The sequence below is a fragment of the Terrapene carolina genome, unplaced genomic scaffold, assembly GCF_002925995.2.
Source record: "Terrapene carolina triunguis isolate 2854851 unplaced genomic scaffold, T_m_triunguis-2.0 Scaffold22, whole genome shotgun sequence".
Taxonomy (NCBI): Eukaryota; Metazoa; Chordata; order Testudines; family Emydidae; genus Terrapene; species Terrapene triunguis.
This window is the reverse complement of record NW_020664373.1, coordinates 8,838,914-8,847,554: the sequence shown is the minus strand read 5'-3', so window position 1 is coordinate 8,847,554 and position 8,641 is coordinate 8,838,914. Positions and strand designations below refer to the sequence as shown.

Below are 8,641 nucleotides of genomic sequence, written 5' to 3'. Positions count from 1 at the left end.
CAGTACCAGTTTACTCCTGCTGTCTCTTCAGTAAAAGAAGAAAGGATTCACTCCAGGAGGCATATTAGAGTGTCAGTGGTAGCCCCTCTTATCCCGCAGGGGTACAATTTAGTTCAGTTTTTTCTCCATTGATTATGCTGCTCTTTTCTGGAGGCATCCAGAAACTGGATGAGCTGGCACACACCAACTGAGAATGTGCCCCCTTAAGTCTAATGCAACACAGCCATTTAGTCTCGCTCTTGCAGAGAAAACTGTTTCGTACTGGTTTTACACCTCCCATCACAATTTTTAAAGTGAGACTAATCAGGTTAAATTTGGCTCAAAAATGTAATCAATATTAAGGTAAAATGAGAATAAAATTATTATAATTTTTGTTATGTCATTAAAGTTGCCTGTGCCTTTACTGAAGTGCAGGATATATTTTTCATTACTTTCATACATTTAGTGCCTGGAGAAAAGTACCTGACGTTTATATAATTATACAAAATACTCAAGTTAACCAAAGGAATTCCAAGAGGCTTCTCCTTTCTGTCACCATGGAGACAAACAAAACCAAAACAGTGTCTTGTCTTGACCAGGACATCTCCCTTTGTATAAAATAGCAGTTTGATACAAATGCATTAGGAAAAGACCCAACTGTGACAAGGAATGGTAGGGTTGTGTTATGAGATAGATAAATCTAGGTGTAAAGTGGGCTTTTTCACCCTCCCAAGAAAAATGTCTACGTAAACCTATGCAAAGAATTCTAGAAATATTATTTTTGAAAAGACTTTTATAGTCACTCTAAAAATGCCATTCAGAAAAGCCTCTGGAACAAACATGAAATTGAAAATCTTTTAAACCTTTGTATACTTCTTAAATGTTGAAATGACAAATTGTTTTGAATGGCATGTTTGCACGTATTTGTAACTAAATAAGGAAGCATCGAATGTAATTTACTAATTTTACTAATATCATTGCTATTTAAATGGTAAAATGCTTTATATACCAACATGGAATCTAATAATCTTGCTAAACAAATTATTGATTTAAGAAGCCATTTAAATATAGAAAATTTATATTAATCGGGTATGAATTAATTACTGGCAGTGCTCAAACACCCAACTCACAAAGACAAAGAGAATCATCACTCCAAAAATTGTTATAAAGAATCAACAACTTCCTTAATAACTATTTAAGCTGAAGACTCTCTTTAAGGGGCATTGAATTTTAAAAAGATTGTTTTGAGAACTAAAAACAACTCTCTGTAAAGAATAGGTGTGTTTGGACTTTTTAAAAACAGAATTTCATTTTCTGTTGAGCTCGAATAAAACTATAGAAATATCTCACACTTTTTATTCAGTCAATTTCTAAAACTCTAACTTTAAAGATGCCACAAAAACAATAGAAATAACCGTCAAGGAAGAATTACAACTTTAATATATATATGCATTAACAAACTACATGTTCATAAGATGCAGAAGCTCCTAAAGACAACCCATGAAGTACTCAGCCAATGAAAGAGTGACAGCAGCCAATTTGAATTTAAACAAGCCTGAAAGAGGAGCATTTTCCTATAATTTCATAGAAATAGAAAGAAGAGCATACAATACTGTGAAGTGAGCACCCCACGCATACACTTTCTGCTACCCTACTTAAACAGCAAGCACTCCACAACTCATTCTGTCTCTACAAGCAAGCCACTATGCACAGCTAAGAAAAACAGAGAAGACTTGAGAAGAAACCAACCCTTGGAAAACCTTCCCATGCCTTCAACATGGATTGGTGCATTTTGTCAATGCATCTGACATTGGTCATTGCATTCATGCCAACTCTTTCAGCTTTCTTAATACATGTCTAATAATCTGATGCTTTCCTTAAAATTCCATCTGCTTGAGTCAGACAACTGCATGAGAATTTCAACACTCCGTAAAGTTTCTGTCCCTCATGGTTGTGCAGAAAAGCTTGAAAATGTGAAGCAAGTGTACCGAAGAGGCTTGGAAATCAGAAGGCAAATAAAAAGAACCCTAGACCTATTTTTAAAACATGATTGTTTTTAAGCAAATCTCAACTTTGAGGGCCTTACTCATGATATCTGAGCTCTTTAGATTGGTGATACTACAATGATGGTGGCAGGATCCCAGTCTAGGTAAATCCTTGGCATGATTGGGTACTGTATCAATATGGGGAAACTTCAATGGTAGGATTCTTTTTCTCCTAAGGGGAATTACCAAAGAGTAGTTCTGGCTATAAGAAGGGTGTGCTTAAACCTTCTGGATTATAACGGGCAATGCTACCTGTGACTCATGTCTTTAGAATAAACTAGCTTTTTTTCCATATAGCCAGTTACAGCACACATAACTAAAACCTCTACCTTTGCAGGGGGTATCGAAAGAGGCAGCTTTTTCACCCTCCCAAGAAAAATGTCTAAGTAAACCTATACAAAGATATACTTAAGCCACTGTATGAGTGTGACAGATATGTCTCCATTGGTCTCGTCTATATCTCTCTCTAGTCCTATTACTGTAAGCGGGATGACATGGCTCTGAGTCACTTCAGTGAGTTCTTAAAGGAGCAGTCCCAGGAGTAGAGGAAGCAAGCAGAGGGATTCCTCCAGAGGGTTTCCTCCAGGGCAGATTGGCAGAAGCCCTGGGGGGGGGGAGGGTTCGCCTTCCTCTGCAGCGTGGGGGCACGGGGTCACTTGCTGGAAGATTGTCTGCACCTTGAAGTCTTTAAACCATGATTTGAGGACTTCAATGGTTCAGACACAGGTTTGTTACAGGAGTGGGTGGGTGAGATTCTGTGGCCTGCATTGTGCAGGAGGTCAGTCTAGATGATCATAATGGTCCCTTCTGACCTTAAAGTCTATGATTCTATGATTCCTGAAATACCAGAACAAGTGAGGGGGGCACATCATTCTGCAGAACATCAAGGTGAGCCTCAAATCCAACAGCTCCCAATGAAAGGGGGAGACCTCGGGGAACAGGGTTTGAAGTCAGGGATATTCTTCTTCAGGACACTAGAACATGACAACAGATGCGCTCTGGGAAATGCTCAGCCAGAAGAGTAGCTCCCTTCTTGTCTGTGTCTCAGGAGCAGAAGATCCTGACTCTTCATTACAAAGTTAAAAATAACCTCTAGCCATTAACCCTTGAGGTACTGAGGTGAGTAACAGCAGAGAACAGTGTTCTAAGGAGTGGGCTGCATGTTATGGGTGGGCTTTTGCAGTTGACAGAGACTTCCTGTTCAGAGTAGAAACCCAAAATGCATTCACACTATTGCAAAACCTTCTTCACCATGCTTTACAGATGGTGGGTCTTGGCGCTTAGGAGGCTCGCTGGTCCTGGAGAGATCCTGGTAGCAGAAAAATAGGTTCACTCTGGGGTGGGAACTAACTGAGTGGGTTGGCAAGAGGTTGCTTTTGGGAAGGTGTTGGCTCACGCAGGGAATGAGACGATTGGCCTTTCAAGAAGGGTTAGTGGCTTAGGCACTTGTGATCCTCACTGTGGCTTGGTGAGGGCTTATATCTATAATAAGGATGGTTCTCCTCCTGGTTCAGAAGGGGAGCGGAATGAGTATGTAGAGCTGGATGGGGTCTGATCTCTGGCTTCAGGGTCTCAGTATGTCCATGATTGGGTTTGAACAGAAGCCAGAGCAAAATGTGTGAGGTAATGGTCTAGAGGCCCTTCAATCAGCTCTGCAGCTGGAAAAGAGATTGAAATAGGCCCTGCTGGATCTGCACAAACTGGCAACAGAGAAGAGAGACCCTCATGTGAGTATAATGGGGACAAAGAGGGTTGAGGGTATACCTAGCATTCATATCTGGCCTTGCTGCTCAGAGGAGAGACAGACACTTGCCCTCAGTTCCAGACAGCTCTACAGTAAGTAAAGGAAGCCCTCATTGTGATGAGTTCAGTCAAAAAGACCCTCTTGGGACTGTCACCTGATGTGCTGAGACTACCTCTAAGCCCATTTTCTCTGCGAGTTTGGGCCTTCAGAACCCTGCCTTGTCGAGCCAGACATGCAAGCCCACTGCAACACAGACCCAGGGTCTGAACCACATCCCCAAAGCTGCAAACGTAACTGAAAACAGCTTAAGAAGTGCTCCTGTCTCCAGCACCCAGACACCCAGCTCCCAATGGGATCCAGACCCCAAATTAATCCGTTTTACTCTGTATAAAGCTTATCCAGGGTAAACTCATAAATTGTTCACCCTCTATAACACCGATAGAGAGAGATGCACAGCTGTTTGCTCCCCCAGGTATTAATTACTTACTCTGGGTTAATTAATAAGCAAAAGTGATTTTATTAAGTATAAAAAGTAGGATTTAAGTGGTTCCAAGTAATAACAGAACAAAGTAAATTACCAAGCAAAATAAAACAAAACACAAAAGTCTAAGCCTAATACAATAGGAAACTGAATACAGGTAAATCTCACCCTCAGAGATGTCACAATAAGCTTCTTTCACAGACTAGACTCCTTCCCAGTCTAGGCCCAATCCTTTTCAGACCAACGTTGTGGTTTATGGTCTCGGTCCAGCAATCACTCACACCCCCGTAGTCACAGTCCTTTGTTCTAGTTTCTTTCAGGCATCTCTTTGGGGTGGAGAGGCCATCTCTTAAGCCAGCTGAAGACAACATGGAGAGGTTTCCAGGGCCTTTTATAGTCTCTCTCGTGGGTGGAAACCCCTTTGTTCTTCTCTGCAAAATCACAGCAACAAAATGGATTTTGTAGCCACCTGGGCAAGTCACATGTCCATGAACGATTTAGCTTTTTGCAGGCCGACGCCATTGTTTACATGTTAGTTTGAATGTTCCCAGGAAAGCTCGGAGGTGGATTGGCATCTCCCGAAGTCCATTGTCAGTTAAGTGTTTCTTGATTGGGCACTTACTCAGAATAGTCCTTTCTCAAGAAGCTGACCAAATGCTTCACTGATGCTACTTAGAATCAAACACATTGAGATACAAGTACATAGCCAATATTCATAACTTCAAATACAAAAATGATACACACGTACAGACAGCATAATTATAACCAGCAAATTACAACCTTTCCATAGACACCTTACTTGACCTCCTTTGTACAAGATTTGGTGCAACTAGAGGACCTTGGTTGCAACACTGATCTATACAGTCACAGTTCATGTTAATAATGTCACACTCATGATTCAGCAGGTGTGAAGCTCTCTCAGCCCACAGGGAGAGTTGGGTTGTAAGGATGGCTCTTCAGACAGTGAAGGGGGCACCTGTCCCTTTCATAGACTACTGCCAGATGAATTTCCAGTACTTCCTTTTCTGGAACTCCTGGCATGAAAGGGTAACTTGCTGATTCTCCATATGGAGTAAGGATTCCTGCCATGTTGGTATCTTGAACACTGGCAGCTCATCACCTTCATGCTCCTCATCTTCAAATACCCTTCACAGCAGTGTGGCCACTGAGGATCGTGGGTGGCTTAAAGTGGGATTTGTTTACCTTTGAAATTAGAGGAGGGGAATTCGCTAGACTTTTTCCTTGAGGTGATGGCAGTTGACACGTGGTCCTCCCCTCCCATTTATTTAGCGTCTTCATCCAAGCCCTGTTACATCCAGGGCATGTCAGAACATGAGCCAGGCATTCACCCCTAATGTTATCTTGCAGCTCCATGGCTTTCTGGAGTCCCATTATCTGGATGAGCGTGTGACAGCTTTCAAACAGCTGGGAGACCATATCACCAGCCTGAAGCATCTAGGAGCAGCCCAGAGGGGCATGGGAGAGTATCTGTTTGACAAGCACGCACTGGGAAAGAGCAGCTAAACTTCCCACTACAGACAGAGATTACTGTGAGGACCCATGAGGCTTCTGTTGCTTGCAGAGTACAGCACAAATATGTAACCTGAAAATACTATAAATAAACTTTGCTGTTAACTCCAGCTGGAAGTCAGGTTTCTGTTGGGGGCTGCCATAAAGAGTAATTGGGGGGGAGTAAGGAGGAGAGAGACTTCTCTGGAGATCTCTGCAGAGAATAAACATCTGAATCTGCCAAAGACTGTACTAAAACTGGATAGGGTTTGGAAGATGGAACTACAGATTTGATTTATTTTGGGGGTAGGAGGAAGAAAGGGAATGCTGAGGTTGGGGGAATGGGATAAAATGTGGCAGGATTAAATGCTAAGGGAGAGGTGAGGAGTACTTCAGAATGGAATTGACTGGATGAGGGGAGGAAAGAGTAGATCAGAATTGATAAGAGGTGACGAGTAGAGTAATGAAGTGGGGTGGAACCACAGACGAGACTATGAAGCCCAAAAAATCCATGGGGAGAGAATTGCCTGTGTAAAAGAGAATCCGGGTAAGGGGCTGTAGGTGGCATAGAGACTGAGGGAGGGGTGTGGTAGAAGAAAATAAAGAGTGAGTTTATTTGTCTCTCCATGCCAAACTATGGCCCAGGGGCCACATCTGGCCCTTCAGGCATTTTAATCCAGCCCTCGAGCTCCCGCCGGGGAGCGGGGTCTGGGGCTTGCCTCACTCTGCACATGCCGTGGCTCCTGGAAGCAGTGGCATGTCCCCCCTCCGGCTCCTATGCGCGGAGCAGCCAGGAGGCTCTGCACACTCTCCCTACTCCAAGCGCCGCCCCCACAGCAACCATTGGCCAGGAACCTCATTTCTGCCCCCATCCCAGAGCCCTCACCCCTCCTGCACCCCAACCCCCAATTTCATGATCATTAATGGCACGCCATAGAATTTCCATACCCAGATGTGGCATTCGGGCCAAAAAGTTTGCCCACCCCTGCCGTAGGTACAGGAAGATCTCAGTGCATATATTAATCTTAAAAATCTGCAAGGACAAAATGAGGACAGACTATCATAATGACCCCTTCTCATCTCAGAGTCTATGGATGTGCCTACACGCAGTTGGGAGGCGTGATTCCCAGCACAGGCAGGATGCACTACCTCACCTAGAGCTAGTGTGCTAAAAACAATCGTGTGGATGTTGCGCCCTAGGCAGCAGCTTGGGCTAGCTGCCTGAGCTCTAACCCAGGAGGTCAGGGGCTTGGGTGTGGGGTGCTAGCCTGAGCCTCTGCCAGTACAGCAATGTCCACACCACTATTTTTAACACACTAGCTTGAGCTGAGCCAAGCCCAAATCTGCCTGAGCTGGGACTCGCACCTCTCAGATGCAGTGTAGATACACCCTCAGAATCTTACTGCTTCCCTATGCCTGGAACAGCTTGCTTAATGAAGTACTCCATCCAGCCTCATTCCTCTCAGTAAGCCTTTCACTGCTCAATTATCTTACCTCTCCTGCCTGGCCTTCCAACCATTTTACATTGGCTCACATTCAGTTTATTAAAATATTGTTACCTAAAACTCTTGATGCAGAACTGCATCATTCAGGCTCAACTATGCCAACCAGCAGCCTCTGAACTAGTGGTGGCTGTTGTACTACAACTGTGACAACCCAACATCAGGGTGGATCCTGGTTGGCACAACTTTCCCCTGCTGATTCCTATAGGGAAGAGCATTGTTAGCTTGTGGGCAGGGTACGATGAGCAGAGACCATACACTGAATGGCACATTTGCTAAGCATTCTAGCCACTGCTCTCTAGTTTTGATGACTTGTGGGATGCTGCCTTCACCTTTGCACAGAGTTGCCAGCAGTGAGTGCCCGGCACCCTAAGTAGCATGAGGAGAAATCAGAGTAACCTGTGGCTGAACATGCCCTTTGGCTATACCTGACTCCTGAAGACATATATGTTCACTGAGGGGAAGGAATCTGTCTTTGTGTACTTCTGAGAAGCACTGTGCACATCTAAACACTACAGAAGTACTATTGTATTGGACACTTTCCTAAAATAGCCCCCAAACTCTCAATTTGACTTCTGAGCATAAATACCAGATTACAAGCATGCAAGCTGCCCTCCTTTGGCTGACTGCAGTCGGTTTCTAGAAATCAGTGTTTAATTATACATGTACAAACCACCCTATTACCAAAACTGTGTGGTTAAGCCAAGCCATTTGCTGTGCAGCTTCTTGCAAGAACTTCCATACATATTCAGAGGTTGCTCTAGCCATAAGCAAATAGGCAGCTGCCTGGGGCAGGTGGACCAAATCTGAGTGTGTGATATGGAGGCCTTATACATGGGGTGATAGCATCACTCAGGTTTGACCTGGCCAGGTGACTTTGGAGTGAGTGGTGGTGGGAGTGGCATAGTGAAGTTTTGCATAGGGCAGCAGATTGTCTTGAGTGGCCTCTGTCCATATTCAGTATGATCTGGCAGCTGAATCCACCTCAGATCTACAAATCTCATTTTCTTTTATGCCACTTGCTTTGGAAATGGCCAGTAGAGATGCCCCATTTTAATGTTCTGTGAAGTCTCCTCTGGGGAAGGATGTTCAATATGGAAATTAGTATGTACAACAAATAGCTACCAGACTATAAGTGTGATTGGATGGAAATGAAACCTCTGTGAGGCTTCATTAGTTCAGTGTACACACTATAGCAGCAACTGTGCTTTCTAGTCACATGTTACTAAACTGATTCCTTTAATGAAAGCCAAGACAACAAAGAACTAGAGCTACTGCTATACAGTTTAGTATGTGGGCCTTGAACTGCTGTATGCTAGCATCAGTGACAGAGAATAGCTGAAGTTACTGCAGAAGACATGATTGGACATGTTCAGCCACC

The 8,641-nt window shown here is 43.8% G+C and overlaps 1 pseudogene; it reads left to right on the top strand.

Moving 5' to 3' along the window:
• LOC112117519 overlaps positions 1 to 5,773 on the top strand; it is a 111,633-nt pseudogene extending 105,860 nt beyond the window's left edge.
• Positions 5,774 to 8,641: the final 2,868 nt, after the last annotated feature.